The following is an 18,813-nucleotide window of genomic DNA, read 5'->3' on the forward strand; positions in this document are numbered from 1 at the left end:
AGCTCCCTGGTGGCCGGGGGCTCCTGCATTCCCAGCAGATGAGGTGGGAGGGTGCAGTGACACCAGCAAAGAGCAACTCCACGGGCCTGCTCTAGAGAGACACCACCAGTGCCTGGAAGGATGCCCCATCCCCTTAACTCTGCCCTTCCCCAGGGAGCCAGGCCTGCAGGATTCACACCTGTGGAGAAACAAGCAGCGTCTCTGACTGCAGCTATTGGGGGGGCCTCCTTCCTCTGGGATCACGTCTATGTCTCTTTCTCTTTAGTGCCTTCAGCCCTCCCTGCCACTCTCCAAACGGTTGGGGGGCCAGATTCCCGGGCTTTGGGACTGGCTCAAACCTCTGCCTTCTCACTGTGTTCAGAACCGTAAATGCCCACGAACTGACCCCTGCCCGCCTGGGGAGCGTACTGTAGAGATTGTGCCTTGGGACACCATGTCCCATCCACCCCCTAACCTCTGGGGAGCCTGGGGGGCCTTGGATCTGCTCACTGCTGCACCAAGCGGGACTGGTGGTGCTAGCCCCACCCCCCATGAGTGGGGCAGTGGGGTGATTCACTGGCTGTTGTGATGGGGATGGGGGTCTCGCTCACCCCCCCCCAACCAAATTGCTCCCAAAGCTTCAGCTCTTACTCTGGGATCGGGGAGCAGGGATTTTGAGGAGGGCAGAGGGAGATACTCTCCCCCCTGAACTGATTGCCCCCCAGCCACTTCCCAGGGCCACATTCAGGTTCACTGGAGACCTGCTTTGCACTGCCCTCCCCCAGGCTCCCCACAACACCCCCTTGTGCCCCACACCACTAGGGGGCGCTGTCTTGGGAAGGCGCCCCCTTTCTGTTGCCTTAACTGTTTTGTATGCGAGTTGGTCTCAGCCGTGCCTTGTGGCGGTGGCATTGCCACCGCTGATCTCTGTCGCCTTAGCTCGGGAAATGTCCCTCAGGGAGAGGTCTGGGGGGGCCAAGTGCAGGGGGGGTCATGCATTTTAACCGGGCACATTTAGCTCATATAAATATGTATCATGTGTATATATATTTTTAGGGAAAGCAACGGCGACACAAGTCACCAGAGGATTTTTACAGCTGGTGTTTTTAACGATGTTCCTGGGAGATGGTTATTTTTCTGGTCGGGGCGGTTCCTCCTGTGAAGAAGCAGGGAGGGATTTGGGGAGGGGGGGGTGGGTATTTTGTCTGCCAGATGATGTCTGTATTGGATGCACGCAGCCCTTCTCCAAATGCCTGACCCCGAGTCCTAGGGTGCGCCCAGGGCCTGAGAGCCAACCGCCTCCATCTTACGGTGCTGGGCTTCCAAGGAAAGTTTTAGCTCTTTAAAATCCGGGCCCTTCATTTGGTTTGGTTTGTTGGTTTTCCTTTCTGACTTAGTAACTGCCAGGTGAAAAAAACTGGAGTGTGTGTCAATTTCACACCTCCAAATTTGTTCATTTTCATACACATCTATCTATCTGCAAAAAGAACAGGAGGACTTGTGGCACCTTAGAGACTAACAAATTTATTTCAGCATAAGCTTTCGTGAGCTACAGCTCACTTCTTCAGATGCACAGAATGGAACAGACAGACAGGAGATATTTATACATGAGAACATGAGAAGGTGGAAGTATGCACACCAACAGGAAGAGTCTAATCAATTGAGATGAGCTATCATCAGCAGGGGAAAAAAAACTTTTGCAGTGATAATTAAGATGACCCATAGAAGGTGTGAGGAGAACTTAACATAGGGAAATAGATTCAACTCACCTTAACAGAGACTGGGAATGGCTGGGTCATTACACTAATTGAATCTATTTCCCTATGTTAAGTTCTCCTCACACCTTCTATGGGTCATCTTAATTATCACTGCAAATTTTTTTTTCCCCTGCTGATGATAGCTCATCTCAATTGATTAGACTCTTCCTGTTGGTGTGCATACTTCCACCTTCTCATGTTCTCTGTATGTATAAATATCTCCTGTCTGTCTGTTCCATTCTGTGCATCTGAAGAAGTGGGCTGTAGCTCACGAAAGCTCATGCTGAAATAAATTTGTTACTCTCTAAGGTGCCACAAGTACTCCTGTTCTTTTTGCGGATACAGACTAACATGGCTGCTACTCTGAAATCAATCAATCAATCAATCTATCTATCCCCAGACACCCCATCCATCTATCTATCCATCCCCAGACACCCCATCTATCTATCTGTCTATCCCCAGGCACTCCATCTATCTATCTATCCCCAGACACCCCCTCTATCTATCTATCGATCTATCTATCCATCCCCAGACACTCCCTCTATATATCTATCTATCCCCAGACACCCCATCTATGTATCCATCCATTCTGACACCCCATCTATCTATCCATCCCCAGACACCCCATCTATCTATCGATCTATCCATCCATCCCCAGACACCCCCTCTATCTATCGATCTATCTATCCATCCCGAGACACTCCCTCTATCTATCTATCTATCCCCAGCCACCCCCTATATCTATCTATCCATCCATTCTGACACCCCATCTATCTATCCATCCCGACACTCCATCTATCTATCCATCCATCCATCCATCCCCAGACAACCCCATCTATCTAGCTATCTATCTATCCCCAGACACCCCCTCTATCGATCTATCTATCCCCAGACACTCTACCTATCTATCCATCCATCCATCTCCAGACACTATCTATCCATCCCCAGACACTCCCTCTATCTATCTATCTAAATTAGCCAAAACCCAACAGTTCTGTCCTATGGGGAATTCAGAGATTTTTGAAATTTTGTCTAATCCTAAATCAGGGCGAAGAGTTGAGATCTCAGATGTTGTCACAAACCGACACGTTTGGACCGATTTTGTTTTGAATTTATGGGAATGTTTTATTTCCGTAGGGTTGAAATGTTTCGTTCTGCCATTCGGCGTCTCTGCGGTAAGGGACAGTCTCAGACACGGTTCTTGATGGCATGTTTGGACAATTTCCCATCTCAGTTGGGGTGAACGTGATATGTCCCCATGAAATGTTTTGATGTCATCACGTCAGCCTCTCCCAATGGAGAACTGTTGGACAATCCCCACCCCGCTCTGCCATCAGTCCTGCTAGTGATATGTGTCCAGCTCCTGGCACGCCGCTTGCCCTCCCTGCCCCCAGGCCAGCTGTCAGATTCCCCCAGGCATCTGCCAAGCCATGTCACATCTGTCCTGCCACTCTCGGTGGAGAGAGTTGAACCTACTCCAGTGGGGGGTGCCTCCGCAGCACCCCCACCTGGGCAGCATGAAATCTGATTCCCCCTTTAGGGCCGTGTCCCTACAGCGGCCTCTGCCCGGTGCCCGAGTCTGACGCCCACCAGCCTGGCCTGAGCCTCTCGATCGCCTGATTTTGTAGAGCAGCCAGAGCCCAGTCCCGCTCCCTTGTGGCCAGGGCCTGACCCGCTCGGAAGCAGTATTGGAAAACCCAACACTTCCCTGCATAAGGAAAACGCAACCAGTGGCACCGTCGTGTTGATTAACCTGGTTGGTTTCATGGCACTGAGGTGCAGCCCTGGCTAACACTGCCCCCTGCTGGGCACCCCCTGTTTTGGCAGCACAGGGGCAGTTTTGTATCAAACTGCTGGCATGCGGGGAGCGCCCCTGCACTGGCCTTTGGAGAAAGGGCTGCGGACCTGTGGCTGGTCGTATTTTCACTCTGTATCTGTTGGGTAAAGAGACGACCCAAGAGCAAATCGCAACTATGGGAGAGAGAAACCCAATCAAAGTGCCTTTTGTGTGATTAAACTGTAAAATAATCTTTAAAGGAAAAAAAAAATAACCGTGAGAACCAACCTGGGTCTGCCATGTACTGATTCAGCCACCAGCTCTGGGGGTGCCCACTGCTGGAGGGGTAGAGAGCGGGGGGGGGGGAGTGACAAAGACACACACCTACACACACTGCATCGCCTGGCCCTCTGCTGGCACAACTGTGTGCCAATGTGTGTGGTTTACTGCCCCCTGCTGGAGGGAAGGAGATCTGTGGGTGTGACTACATCTCGTTCGCTGGCCGACGGGCTTAGCGCTGAGCATGTGGGTCTTGGTGTCCCGAAGCCAGAACCTGTGCCTGGCCATGGCCATCCCCTGTGATTGCCCTCAGCAAGGTGACGCGGTCACCTGCCAGCCCTGGGCCCTCGCCCTCAGCCAGCGTGGCCAGCTCTGGGCCAGGCAGCAGCAGGGCCTGCAGCCCGAAGGCCCAGCAACTGTGCAACTTGTCCTGGGCTTGTATCTTCTCCATGTGGCACAAGGGGATTTGTAACCACCCCTCTGCCGGGGGCGGGCAGTGTCCAGTGTGGCTAAAGCCGCCCTCCGCGACAGTCCATCGAGGGCTAGGCGAAGGTAAAGGGAGGTGACTGTGCCCTGCTGCAGATCAGCCTTGCCTGTGTCCTTGGGCGGTGGCTTCCACTGTCCCCAGCTGTCACCCTGGCCCTGCTTGTGTGCTGTGGGTTTCTCACAAGACCCCCCTCTGGTCATACACTGGGGTCGGCCCCGACACACACACACACACACACACACACACACACACACACACACACACACACACACACACACACACACACACACACACACACACACACACACACACACACACACACACACACACACACACACACACACACACTCTCTCTCTCTCTCTCTCTCTCTCTCTCTCTCTCTCTCTCTCTCTCTGAAGGACTAAAGTGTGGGGGGGTCAGGCATGGGGTGGCCCCAGCACTGCCGCAAGGGGAGTCTTGTGACTAAGTCACAGGCCGGGAGCTCAGGTGACCTGGCTTGTAACTCCCCCCCACACCTCCCGTGGGGCAAACAACTGACCTGCCTTCCAGAGGCACTGCGGGGGAGGGGGCTACAGCACACAGCCGACCCGCCCCTAGGCTGCTGCCCCACGAGCCAGCCTCAGAAAAGCAGGAGGTTTGAGACCAATTAATTGGTGGGGGGGGGGCTGACCTCAGCGTGGGAGTCACTCAGGTGGGGAATTCAGCCCCTAGCGTGTCTGAGTGACAGGCCCGTGGGGGAGGGGGCTTGGCCTGCCCCCCCCCCGGCTCGGTTTGCATAGCACTGTCGGGCAGGATGGGTCCCTTCGCAGTCACCACGTCCAGCCCCCTGCGCCGAGGCAGAACCGCCTGTGCCAGGGGTCCCGCGCCCACCTAGGGATGCCGATTCCTGAGTGCACTCCCCCCAAGAGTTGGCACGGCATTCCCAGTATCCCCCTTGCTGCATCCCGTCGGGTCTCCTGCCCCCCGCCCCGCCTGCCTCCACCCCGCTCGGCGCAGCGCCTGAAGGGACTAGGGCCAGCGGGCTGCCTGCATGACAGGCCCATGGGGCTGGCCCTGGGCAAGGCCTGAGCAGCGTGTTCGTCCCTAACTCGCTGGTCCCTGGCCTCACCCCCCACACACACTTGGGAGGACCCCCAGGGCTCCTGCACACCCCACACCTGCTCAGACCCAGGATGGGGGGGGTACGGCCAATAGGTGCCCTGAATGGTTCCCCCATCGCTTGCCCTGGGGGAGGCTGGTGACAGGTTCACCCTCGCCCCCCACTCCCTTGGGCACCCACTCTGTGCCCTGCTGGCTTGGCTGATTCGCTCCCAGCCAAGGGCTCTGACTCACTCCCCTGGCAGCTTCCGGCCCGTTGCTGGGGCTGGCATGCCCCACTCCCTCATAAATGAGCTGCCTGTCATCCCTGGCCACCTTTTGCTCCCCTCCTGCCCAGGCTCCCCCCCTTTTGAGGGACTAATTGCTGGAGTTCAGCTCATTAGCGGGCAGGAGGGGGAGGGGTGCTGGGATACTCCAACACCAGGCTGCCGGGCAGGGTCCCCTCCCTCGCCAAGCCCTGGGCAGAGCAACGCCCAGCATCAGCCGAAAGAGCTCGACCGAACATTTGGGCCCTAACGCTGCCCCTCCCCCGGCTGCACTGTGCCAGGTAAGGGGGGGGCTGCCAGCTGCCGAATGGGGTGGGCAAACCTGGGTCTACCTGTGGCAGATGGGGCCGGGGCCAGGCGCTTGGGAAAAGCTGCTGGCAAAGGCTGGCGTTTTCCCTGCCACTGTAGTTGAGGGGCCCTGCTCCTGGCCCAGGGCCCTGCTGTGCTGGGCACTGCCCAGCCAGGGGGCCCGCAGGCCAGCCCCTGCTGCAGGGACCCAGCAGGAGGGCGAAACAACCCAAGGAGCTGGAGGCCAGGAGGCTCCCATGCACCGAGCCCGGCCAGGCTGGCAGGAGCTGGGGGTAATTAGTTTTACACCGCAGCTGATGTGATGGGGTTGGCTCAGGGACCAGGGGTCCCGCGCGGGTCTGTGTCTTCTGAGAGAGGTGGCACAGGGTGATGGGGGCAGAATGCCTGGGGGCGGCCAGCTCAGCGAGTGAGGGAAGCTAAGTGAGAGGATGGGGCTCCCTGGGGCAGGGCCCACCTGGCAAAGACAGCGTGTGGGAGTGGGAGGGGATGGGCCTGGGAAACTTGCAGATCGGGGGAGTGAGAACCTCCCCCCGCCTGCCTAGTTTGCTGCCCTCCAGCGAAACACCAGCGGCTGCTCAGCCTGCAGCTGGCATCACCCATGACGCAAGCAGAGATGCCAGTGCACCCTCTGGGCCCAGTGTCTTTCCGAGGGCACGGGCTCGGCTCTGCCATGAGCACCAGGTGAGTGCCAAGAGCTGGTATCCCAAGGGAGCACGGGACTTTCAGAGTCTGGGCAGGGACATGCCAGTGTTTAAAGAAGGCACAGCTTCGTTGAGCATCTTTTCCTGCCAGCGCCGGGTCCTGACGGGAGCTGGTTGCCCGGAGCCCATCAGCAGTGCCAGTGCAACGGCCGCTGTCACTCGGGCAGACCTGGGCACCAGACAGGGCTTCCAGCTCCGGAAATCTGCTCTCCCGGGAACCACCCTGCCTGGATCGGAACCGTGGCTCCTCTTGGCAGCTGCCCTACCCGGGTTGCTGGCATCCCCCTGGTGAGGCATGGAAAGAGGCGCCCTGCGGGTGGATAGGGTCCGGGGATGGCACCGAGCCAGCCCCTGCTGCCCAGAGACGAGAGTCACCCAGCCACCCTCATCCTGACCACACCCGTCCTGCCTGCAGGGAGCAGTCGGAGCATGGCACCCGCCCCCCAGGGCCCCTCCGGTCTGCACCAGCGTCTCTGTGGAGCCAGGGAGGAGGCGGCAGCAGCCACAGGGCAGTGGGGACACAGCACCCAGGCAGGGTGGGGGATGTAGGCAGGAAAGGGTGGGGGGCTGCTGCAAAGTGCTTGTCTCCTCTCGAACCTTCCCCCGCCAGCTTGGGCACCTGCCTCCCCAGCTTCAGTCAGCCCCGGCCTTGAGCCCCCACCTCTGCCCCCCACTCAGACAGTTCCCGATTCTGGCTCCTGGCCTGTCTGACCCAGACCAGGACCGAGTGCCCCGGGCACAAGACTTCCTGGCCCGGTCAATGCGGCTTGTTCTAGCCAGGGATAGAGCCGCTCACTGGGAGAAAGCTCCAATGGGTGCAGCCACCTGCCCAGCAACACCAGCCGCCATGCGACCATCCCCCTGGCATCCTGGTGCCCAGTGATACAGAGCCCAGTGCAAGGCCTCGGGCCTGGTATTCAAATCCTGCCCCCGGGCAAAGTGTGACATGCAGGCGCCGAGCTAGCCAATGGCCTCCATGTGCCCAGTCACAGGGCCTGAAAGGGGACTCAGGCTAAGGGGGCACCCTGGGTGTGGGGGTGTCTGCTCTGTGGCTGGAAGCTGTGACTGGGCAGGGAGCCGGTGTGCCCACGGCAGAGCTGTTCCTGGCGCTGGCCCAGTGGGCAGATGCCCAGGTCCAACCTCAGCCCTGCATTAGGGCACGAGTGGCGTGGGCCCCACCATGGGGTGCCCATGTGTGCACCTGGAAGGCAGGGGGGGGGATGGGAAAGTCCACAGGTTGCAGCAGAGTCAACATTATAAATTGCTTCTGCACCTTCATTTACTGACTGGGCCATAAATGGCCCCAGAGCCGGGAGGAAGTGCTGGTTAATGTTTGAAGAGGCTTGGACTGTGCCACCAGCTTGGGCCCGATAACGGGGAACGGCCCAGCCTGCCGCCCTCCCCAGCCATCGCCTGCAGTGTCGAGCCCAGATACCCGGCCCAGGCTCCCTGCCCCTGCCAGCAGGCCCTGGGGCGCTGGAGAGCCAGCCGCAAACCCCGTCTCGCGCCCGCCCTGCCAGGCCACTGCCTTGATGCTTGGCTCTGCTCCTCTACCAGTTTGGGCTGCGGGAGGCCAGGGTCAGGGCCCATAATGGGGAAGGGGCCCTGCCTGTGGGACGCTGCATGCGCCAGCACCAATGTTTGTCACGCCAGCCGGGAGGCGTGATCATTCACCCAGCTGGCCGCGGTGTCGTGCTGCTCCAGCCCGGGGATCTGGCTGGCTGGCAGACAGTGTAGCCAGGAGCAGCCGTACAGAAACCTGGCCAGGCAGCCAGCCGTCTGGCCCAGCTAGTCGGCGCAGTGGTTGTATTCCCAAGTCACTGCCCCACGGGTGTGTGAGGTTGTCACCCAGCTGGACACAGGCTGCAGAGAAAGAGGTGACACTCGCGCCAAACCCAGGACGGCAGGCAACGAGGGACAGAGTTTTGCCCGTGGGGGTCCTGAGCAGCAAGCAGTCATGGCCGGGCGACACAACTCAGCCCCAGACACACCCCGCGGCCGATGTCCCGGCGCAGCCGTGCAGGGAGCTGGCTGGCGGGCTCTGGATGGTGTTGGTGGGGTTTGTTATACGGCTGGCCGTGTGGAGTTGTCACTGCGTTAGTGTCTCAAGTTCTGGCTGGGAGAGAAGCTGCGGTATTGAGGGCTTTGCCTTTAAGGGCTGCGCTTCCCTGCCAGCCACTTGGACCCAGGCGCTGACTAACCTGGATTGGCCCTGCTTTGAGCAGGGGGTTGGACTGGAGCCCTCCTGAGGTCCCTTCCGACCCTGAGACTCTGATTCTAACACTTGGCCTCACAAGGGCGTAGGAGCCGCCAGACTGGGTCAGCCTCCGGCGCACCCTGCCCCTATCTGATCTCTGACTGGCCCATCCCAGAGTGGCAGGGGCTGGGTACAGACTAGGGTAACTATGCAACGATCCACCCCTGGCTTCCACTCCCGGCTCCTGGTCCCTGCCACGCCTCGCCTCATGGGCCTGCTTCTGTGCTCGATCCCTTCGGCCCTGGGGAAAACAGCCAAGTGCTGGCCTTGCGCTCCCCCCCTCTCTTCCTCATGCTCTTTGTCAGGTCTCTGCCTGCTGCCGGTGGGAACATTAAACATCAGCGCCCCCCCCCCCATTGCTGCTGGTTCCTCTCAGAACAGCTACACTGGGTCCGGCCAATGGTCCATGCAGCCCAGCGTCCTGTCTCTGCCAGTGGCCAATGCCAGGTGCTTCAAAGGGAATGAACAGAGCAGAGGCCTCATCAAGTGACCCACCCCATCACCCATTCCCAGCTTCTGGCAGGCTGAGGTTTCAGGGACCCTCAAAGCATGGGGTTAGATCTGTGATCATCCTGGCTAATAGCCACTGATGGACCTGTCCTCCAGGAACTGAACCACTTCTGTTTTGAACCCAGTTGTACTTTTGGTCTTCACCGCATCCCCTAGCAGTGAGTTCCACAGGTTGGCTGTGCAAAGAAGTACTTCCTGCTGTTTGTATTTAACCTGCTGCCCGTTAATGTCACTGGGTGACCCCTGGTCTGTGTGTCACGTGATGGGGTAAGTGCCACTTCCGGAGTGGCTGGGGGTGATGGTGGTGGATCCAAATGTCATTCTTTCAGCCGGCCAGCACGGAGACAGGGCTAACGGCGCCGCTGCAGCCCTGCTTCTGGCCACTGCCAACGCAGATCATGTGACTCAACCAGCTTGCACCCCAGTGGCTTGTCTGTCCCGTCAGCCCCGGCCAGGGCCACTCAGCCACCAGCATCAGGGGCTGGCAAATCCGTGCGCTACCATGAGGCTGTATTTCTTCCTCACAGCCTTCCTAATGCTGCTCCCAGGGCCATGCCCTGCATTGCCACCAGCTGGGCTGAAGGACCCCAGTTCCCACCCACTCTGTGCTGGAAGGCCCTGGGCTAGCGCCCAGCCTGTGTGGGGGAGCAGTGCAGACACACAAACAGCCCCACATCCCAAACTGGGCCATCTGGCTACTGGTCTAGACGCCCTCAGCCGGAGCATCGCATCCATGGGGACTTGCTGGGTGGAGAAACGGGTGCTCTGAGGCAGGGAGATTCTTCAGTGTGACCTGGTTCTTTACCTTGTGCACATGGTCTCACTTCCCCAAGCCCGTTCAGCAGGCAGTTGCCTTGCTCAGAAATCATAAGAACATAAGAATGACCAGACTGGGTCAGACGAAAGGTCCATTCAGACCAGTATCCTGTCTGCCAACAGTGGCCAATGCCAGGTGCCCCAGAAGGAGTAAAGCCAACAGGTAATGATCAAGTGATCTCTCTCCTGCCATCCATCTCCATCCTCTGACAAACAGAGCTAGGGACACCATTCCTTACCCATCCTGGCTAATAGCCATTCATGGACTTAACCTCCATGAATGTATCTAGTATAATCCCCACATCTGCCCCTCCTGCAGGCTCTGTGCCCAAGAAGCCCTATCACTCTGCTGCTTCTCAGGGTCACCCCCGCAACTCCTTCGCCAGCCTTCCTACCTGCAACACATGAAGGCTGACCAGTTTCCTTGCCCCGCTGCCTTTGCACCCTGAGAAACCCCACCGCATCGCCCTGAGTCAGCTCTGATCTGTCCCATGTGCTTTGGGTGGTCACCCCCCACTGTTTGCAGCTCTCGCTACTCCATAAAAGGGCTTAATTGCTCCTTCCCCTGAGTCTGAAGGAAGGTTCTTGGCACCCACTGACTTTAACCAGGACTGTGATTGTCTGTGGATCCAGGACTCACCTGATGGCAGCTATTAGTGCCTTTTGCCCGAGCAGCACCTTCGTGCTGGCGAAGGTGGGATCCTGCTGAAGTTGGTGCCAAGCCATCTGCCCAGCACGGTAGCCTTCTGGTGAGTTGATCTCTTGTAGCTCAGCATGATCATTGCAACAGACAGTTCTTTGCTGGCTTCATTTCAGGGAGAGCTGGGACATGCCTCAGTTTCCCTGAGGATGCACCTTTCTGGCCTGAATGTGATGCTCCTCCTCCCACCTCCTCGCCTAGGTTTTTGGAACTTAGAGCGTAGATTAACCTCATGTTCTTCCAGGACCTCTCCAGTCACCCCGATCGCATCCACGTGGCTGCAGCCCCCAGAAACATTCCTTGGGCTGGTTGAATAGCAAGGAGCCAGCGGGGGATGCGCAGCTCTGGGGCAGGGCACCGAGCCTACAATCTGGCAGGGCACCGGAAAAACTCCTCCCTTAATCACTCCTGGTTCCAAAGAGGCCAGGGGCCCAGGAACTGGGTCACTTCCCACGCCAGCTCTGTGCACCCTGACCGCCTCTTGCCTGGGTTTAAAGCAGCAGATGGAAGGAGGCCAGAGCCAGGAAGGAGTTCCTGGCCCAGCAGACACAGAAGCAGGTAGTGGTGCATTAGCCACTGGGCCAACGGGGCCATGCCCAGTGGCCCTGGCCAATTGGAGGGGCCCAGGGAAAATGGGTGCCCCTTCGCCCCGACTTGCTCCGCTCACTCAGCACTCCTGCCAGGGAGTGGGGGAAGCCCCCTCACCTTGATCCCGCTCCCTGGCAGGAGAGCCGGGCAGGTGAGGGGAGTGGGGGAAGCCCCTGCTCCTCACCCATTTTCCTGACAGGTGTGCTGCAGGCAGAAGGGATGGAGAGCGGCCCCCACTTGCCTTGGTCCAGGGACCCACAAACACCTACTCCACCTCTGGGAGCACAGAGCAGCCCCAGCCCTGGACCATATGCAGCTGGTCCCAGGACAAAGACAGGCACCGGCATGTCCCTGGGGTCGGTTCCTTCCTGCTCTCGGCTCCGGAGATCAGCTGTCCCGTGGGCTTCCCCTGGGGAAGCAGCAGCCTGGGGAGCCCCACGGCCGACCAGGGCAAAGGCTGGGACCAGGAGACACTGCACCCCTTCCTGTGCCAGAACCGTGCCAAGCCACTGCTCCCCTTCCCATGCCAAGCCACCATGGGCCCACCCTGCCACCGCAGTCATAGAATCATAGAAGTGTAGGACTGAAAGGGACCTTGGAAGGTCATCGAGTCGAGTCCCCTTCCCTCACAGCAGGACCGAGTCCCCGCGTGGGCAGCAAAGCCAGGGCAGTGTCGGGCGCACATGCCCCGGTGACCCAGCTGAGCGCGTCTGGCACACATGGCGTTCCAACGCCGTGAGCGAGCCGGGAACGGCCGCGCCTTCCTGCAGCATTAGAGGGAAGCGGCTGCTTGGCCTGAGGACCTTCAGTGAAGCCAAGGCTCTTTGCGGCCCTGTGCAATGGGCCAACTCCTGCAGGACAGGCTGCTCCCTCGAGACGTCAGTCTCTGTCTCTGTGCATGCACCCACAGCCGCTCCTGGAGCCCGGCTCTGGGGACAGGGTCTCCCTATGCTGGCTGTCGGGGTGCTGCAGCAGCTGAGCACGGGGTGCAATGGGGACCCCACCCATAATTAGCTTTGGGATGCGGCAAGGAGGCTTTTCCCTCCGGGATCCTGCCAGCTTTAAAGCAGGCCAACCCCAGGGCCTGCAATTCTGCTTTCCCCCGGGAGCAGCAGACATTGGTCTGTGTGTGGGAGTCCAGGAGATAAGATAAGCCGGAGAAACTCCCCAGTGCTGTAAAGCAATAAAACAGGACGAAGGCCCCCATGAAACCTTTCCCTCTCCCTGCCCTGCTCGGGGAATGCAGGCTGGGTGCTCATGGGTGTGTGTGTGTGTGTGTCTGGACTGGTCACTTTCTGCACAGCCAGACTCCGTCTCTGATCCCTCCATTCTGCTGCTTCTCTCTCACTGCCAGTCCTAAACCGTCATAGAGCCTGGCTTGGTGCCCGTTAAACAGCTGCCACGGCCCATCCAAGAGGTGGGAGCTGTCACGGAGTCCCCGGGCGATGCTCTGGAACTGCTCCCCACCAAGCCAGGCAGGACTTTGGGGAGCCTCCTCTCCCTTGGAGCAGACTGTCTCTAGGGCAAGCAGCTCACAAGGCTTCACCTCCTGGGTCTGACCTTGGAGCATTCAGCATCCTCTGCCCCTCCGTGCGCTTCCCACAGCGAGTCCACCCCAGCGGGGTCCTGGGGAAGCCACAGGGTCCTGCACCCCCACTTCGCAGTCAGACGTGACTCTCAGCCAGCCAGTAACACAGAGGTTTGTTCGATGACAGGAACACGGTCTAAAACAGAGCTTGTAGGTAAGGTGAATGGGACCCCCTTTAGTTAGGTCCATCTGGGGCCCCCAGGGAGGCCACAGCCCTGTCGGGCACCTCTCCATTTCCCAGCCAGCTCCAAAACTGAAAACTCTCCCCAGCCTCTCACTCAGCCTCCCCCCAGCTCCTCCTCCAGCCTTTGTCCAGTGTCCCGGGCAGAGGTGTCACCTGGCCCCCAACCCCCCTCCTGGGTTCTCATGTTACAAGTACAGGTATCCTCCCTTCCTCAATACCATCCCAGCACAACTCCCCTGCAACCTTCCCAGGCCAACATTCCCTACTCAGCATTCACATAACACAGCACAAACATTCCCACTTTGTCACAGAAGCATTTCAGTGCCAGGCGCGTGAGCCCCGTGCAGTGTGGCTGTGCCTCCCCCCAGCAGTGGCTGCATTTTGGAGCTGGGTGAGGGACTCCCATATGTGTGCAATGTGGTAAAATACACTAGGAGAAATAGACACGGTCGTTGCAATATTAAGGGCTATCCCAGTGCCAACAGAACCTGAACGCAGCACATGAAGCTTTAGCTTCGGGACCGGCCAGGACATGCCCACTGGCTGCAAAGACAGACCCAGGCTTGCAGCACACGGGCAGGACACCCGGGGCCCTGGGGTTGCTAGCTCACGCCCACAGGAGTTAACACCCAGAGGAGTGTCGCCCCATGAGGGGGGAGGGGGAGTCACGCTGCTTCTGCGGGTGATGGGGACAGAAAGTGAGAGTCCAGCGAAAGCTCTCAAGGATTCTTTTGGTTTTGCTCAGCTGGGTAAATATTTACCGGGCCGGGAGTGATCTTTGCCAGGCAGCAGGTGCTAAATAATGACCGACCAGGGAGACTTTAATTCCAGCTCTGATAGTGCCCCGCCCTGTCTAGACCTGTGAGACCAAGATCAACAGCCCCCCTCCATCCGTCCTCACCATTGCAGCTCCGGGGGCTTCTGGGCCCTTCTCTGCCCCTGCCCCAGGGGTCTGGGCCGAGTCCTCAGAGGAGAAGGGGCCTGGCCATACTGACCTGCCCTTGGGCTGTCAAAGTCCCGCATGAGGTTAGAACAGCAGGTCCCTGCCACACCTGTGTCCAAAGAGCAAGACTTGGACCCAGCATAGGAAACTTCTCCATGTAGGAATGTGCTACCTGTAGCAGTTACTGATACGCAATGGATTGCAAGAAACTGCTATTGTAAAAACCTGCTACCTGACGTAGCAAGTTCCTACAGGTAGCAGCATGGCCCCTGCACTCATGGCAGGACTAAATGTTATCGAGACCATCCCTGACAGGTGTCTGTCTCACCTGCTCTTAACAGTCCCCAGTGATGGAGATTCCACAACCTCCCTAGGCAATTTTTTCCAGTGTTTAACCATCCTGACAGTTAGGAAGTGTCACAGAGTCCCCGGGTGATGCTCTGGAACTGCTCCCCACGAAGCCAGGCAGGACTTTGGGGAGCCTCCTCTCCCTTGGAGCAGACTTGTTCAGGGCAAGCAGCTCCCACGGCTTCACCTCCTGGATCTCTCCTTGGAGCATTCAGCATCCTCTGCCCCTCCGTGCGCGTCCCACAGTGAGCCCACCCAGGCGGGGTCGTGGGGAAGCCACAGGGTCCTGCACCCCCACTTCGCAGTCAGACATGACTCTTAGCCAGCCAGTAAAACAGAGGTTTATTCGATGCCAGGAACATGCTCTAAAACAGAGCTTGTAGGTACAGCAAACGGGACCCCTCGGCCAGGTCTGTTCTGGGGGACAGTGAGCCAGACCTCCACATCTTCCCTTCACTCCTCGTCTCCAGCCACCTTCAGACTAACAATCCCCTCCAGCCCCTCCTTCTCTGCTCAGCTCCTTTCCCGGGCCAGGAGGTCACCTGATCTCTTTGTCTCCAACACCTTCAGCGGGCACCTTTGCAGAGGAGGGGCCCAGGCCATCAGTTGCTAGGAGACAGAGGGTCAGGCATTCAGGTGCACTGGCCCTTTGCTCTGCCAGATACTTAAGAACTGCCTAAGGGACACTGAGGCACCAACACAGTATTCAGAGAAAACATTACGAACATTCCTAGTTCGTCAGAGGAAGTGTTCCCTAATCTCCAACCTAAACTGCCCTTGCTGCAGTTTAAGCCCATTGCTTCTTGTCCTATCCTCAGAGGTTAAGAAGAACAATTTTTCTCCCTCCACCTTGTAACAACCTTTTACGTACTTGAAAACTGTCATCATGTTTCAATTGTCCCTCACAGATCATGTTTTCTAGACCTTCAATCATTTTTGTTGCTCTTCTTTGGACCTTCTCCAATTTGTCCACATCTCTCCTGAAATGTGCTGCCCAGAACCAGACACAGTACTCCACCTGAGGCCAAATCAGTGCGGAGTAGAGCAGAAGGATTACTGCTTGTGTCTTGCTTATAACATTCCTGCTAATACAGCCCAGAAGGACGTTCACTTTTTTTGTAACAGCATCACACTGTTGACTCATATTTAGCTCATGGTCCACTCTGACCCCCAGATCCCTTTCGGCAGTTCTCCTTCCTAGGCAGTCATTGCCCATTTGTATGTGTGCAACTGACTGTTCCTTCCTACGTGGAGAACTTTGCATTTGTCCTGATTTAATTTCACCCTCTTTACTTCAGACCATTTCTCCAGTTTGTCCAGATCTTTTTGAATTTTGACCTCATCCTCCAAAGCACTTGCAACCCCTCTCAGCTTGGTATCGTCCGCAAACTATATAAGTGTCCTCTCTGTGCCATTATCTAAATCATTGATGAAGATATTGAATAGAACCAGACCCAGAACCGATTGCTGCGGGACCCCACTCATTATGTCCTTCCAGCCTGACTGTGAAGGGCTGATAACTACTCTCTGGGAACAGTTTTCCAACCAGTTTTGCACCCACCTTGTAGTAGCTCCATCTAGATAGTGTTTCCCTAGTTTGTCTAGGACAAGGTCATGCGAGACAGTATCAAAAGCCTTACTAAAGTCAAGATAAACCACATCTACTGCTTCTCCCCATTCACAAGGCTTGTTACCCTGGCAAAGAAAGCTATTAGGTTGGTGTGACACGATTTGTTCTTGATAGATCCATGCTGTCACTTATCCCCTCATTATCTTCTAGGTGTTTGCAAATCAATTGCTTGATTATTTGCTCCATTATCTTTCCAGGTACAGAAGTTAAGCTGACTGGTCTGTAATTCCCCAGTTTGTCCTTATTTCCCTATTTATAGATGGGCACTCGATTTGCCCTTTTCCTGTTCTCTGGAATCTCTCCTGTCTTCCATGACTTCTCAAAGATAATCGCTAGTGGCTCAGATATCTCCTCAGTCAGCCCCTTGAGTGTTGTAGGAGGCAGTTCATCAGGCCCTGGTGATTTGAAGACAGCTAACTTGTCAAGTAATGTTTAACTTGTTCTTTCCCTATTTTAGCCTCTGATCCCACCTCATGTTCACTGGCATTCGCTGTGTTACATGTCCAGTCACCACCAACCTGCTTGGTGAAAACCGAAACAAAGACGTCATTAAGCACCTCTGCCATTTCCACATTTTCTGTTCTTGTCTTTCCCTCCTCATTAATTAACAGGCCTACCCTGTCCTTGGTCATCTTCTTGCTTCTAAGGTATTTGTAGGATGTTTTCTTGTTACCCTTTACATCCCTAGCTAGTTTGATCTCGTTCTGTGCCTTGGCCTTTCAAATTTTGTCCCTGCAGACTTCTGTTATTTGTTTATAGTCATCCACTGTCATTTGACCTAGTTTCCACTTTTTGTAGGACTCTTTTTTGAGTTTCAGATCACTGAAGATCCCCTGGCTAAGCCAGGCTGGTCTCTTTCCATAATTCCCATTGTTCCTACGCTGTGGGATAGTTTCCTCTTATGCCCTTAATAACGTCTCTTTGAAAAACTGCCAACTGTCTTCAATTGTTTTTCCCCTAAAACTTACTTCTCTCGGGATTTTACCTAGCAGCTCTCTGAGTTTGGTAAAGTCGCCTTCTCGAAATCCATTGTCTTTATTGTGCTGTTCTCCCTCCTACCATTCCTTAGATTCCCAAACTCAACCATTTCATGATCACTTTCCCCAAGCTGCCTTCCACTTTCAAAACCTCAACCAGTTCCTCCCTATTTGTCAAAATCAAATCGAGAAGAGCCTCTCCCCTAGAACAGCATCTTCACCCGGTGAAATAAAAAATTGTCTCCAGTACATTCCAAGAACTTGTTGGAGAATCTGTTCCCTTCTGTGTTATTTTCCCAACAGATGTCTGGGTAGGTGAAGTCCCCCGTCGCCACCACTAACAATAAGGTTCTTCTTATTTGCTGACTTGTCCTAATGTGCTAAAAACAACTAGCTGGTGTAGCTAACTCCTACAGAGAGCGGTTTCTTACACCACAGGCCGTGTGACACTGCTCTCTGTAGGGGTTTGCTCTCTCTAGTAGGGAGAGGTAGTGAATTGTTACCATTAGCAGCTACTGAAACGTGTGGTTGTTCTTATGTGCCGACTTGTCCTAATCTGCTAAAACTTGAAGGTGATGTGGGATGGAAATATAAAGTGTTCGGCTTCCAAAGGACCCTGCCTGGATTCATTGTAGTGGGACATGGGACATGTAGAGGATAATTTAAACTCTTAATTTCCTTAGGGTTCACCTTCAATAGACTTCTGTGCTAGTGCGATCTCTGACCATTACAGTTCATATCTCAGCAGGCAGGCTCAGGCAGCAATGCACTTGTCCTGTTGCCTTGACTGAGAGAGGTTTCTGATCAAAGGGAGCATAGGTTCCAGCCAGCTCCTGGGTAATATCTCACTGGAGATGCAAGGGCTTGTTCAGAAAGAGATTTTGAAGTCTGTAGGGTGAAGATGAGCCAGGTGGGTTTGTCTCCATGCAGGTGTATGTTCTCGGGGGGTGGATAGAAAGGAGAGAGAATAATTTTGGATTTCCTATTTCCCTTACTGAGGGCCATCTATGCTCATCTGAAATGCTTCCTGGCAGAAGCAGTTCCCATCTATTTCTTACAGGGTCCAAACATGGCTGCCACCACACAGAGGCGTTGGTGGTGGCGGAGGTGAGAAGAAGGCCCCAAAAGTCCTTTCCCTCCCGCAACACTCCCATGTCTGTGGAAGCCAGAATGTTGCTGCTGCCTGAATACCCTGATGGCAAATGGGTAGGGGCAGAAGGCCCTGCCAGCTGTACTGAGCACCCCAGAGGAGCCAGGCACTGTGTGCAGGGTATGCTGCTATACCTATTCTGTACTGGTGAGGGCAACCCTCACTCCCCAGTGCTCCTAGTGGCCCCAGGGCTTCCCCGGCCTCCACCAGCACAAACACCCCTCCTACCACCACTGCCTGAAGATGTGCCACCTTCTCCTCCTCCCCACCATTGCTCCAGCTTTAGTGCCATAGCTGAGCCTGCCGTCAGTAAAGTGCGCATGATCTCTGTGAAACATGGTGTGGGATGATTATAACCGTTGCTGCTGTGGAGCACAAACTCAGACAAACTTTAGTGGGGAGGCAAAGAGTTGTATTGAAAAGCTGAAGTGATGTTTTCGATGAGGTGAACAGAATCATAGAATAGAA

The 18,813-nt window shown here is 56.1% G+C and overlaps 1 protein-coding gene and 1 long non-coding RNA gene across 3 annotated transcripts in view; both read left to right on the plus strand.

The window, feature by feature from the left end:
- Positions 1-1,594: 1,594 nt before the first annotated feature.
- LOC127030532 (uncharacterized) lies at positions 1,595-3,800 on the plus strand. The gene is made up of 2 exons (XR_007768404.1): positions 1,595-2,186; positions 2,356-3,800. It is a non-coding gene; the product is annotated as an uncharacterized LOC127030532 (long non-coding RNA).
- A 1,934-nt stretch (positions 3,801-5,734) lies between these two features.
- The window catches only part of VIL1 (villin 1), a 36,816-nt gene continuing 23,737 nt past the window's right edge, over positions 5,735-18,813 (plus strand). The window contains exon 1 of one of the 2 annotated variants that reach the window (XM_050917022.1): positions 5,735-5,925. The gene's annotated coding sequence lies outside the window, so the exon portion shown is untranslated. Of the gene's footprint in view, positions 5,926-6,568; positions 6,635-18,813 lie in introns of those variants that run through there. The other variant, XM_050917023.1, reaches the window with a different exon arrangement.

This window comes from Gopherus flavomarginatus, chromosome 10 (assembly GCF_025201925.1).
Source record: "Gopherus flavomarginatus isolate rGopFla2 chromosome 10, rGopFla2.mat.asm, whole genome shotgun sequence".
Lineage (NCBI taxonomy): Eukaryota > Metazoa > Chordata > Testudines > Testudinidae > Gopherus > Gopherus flavomarginatus.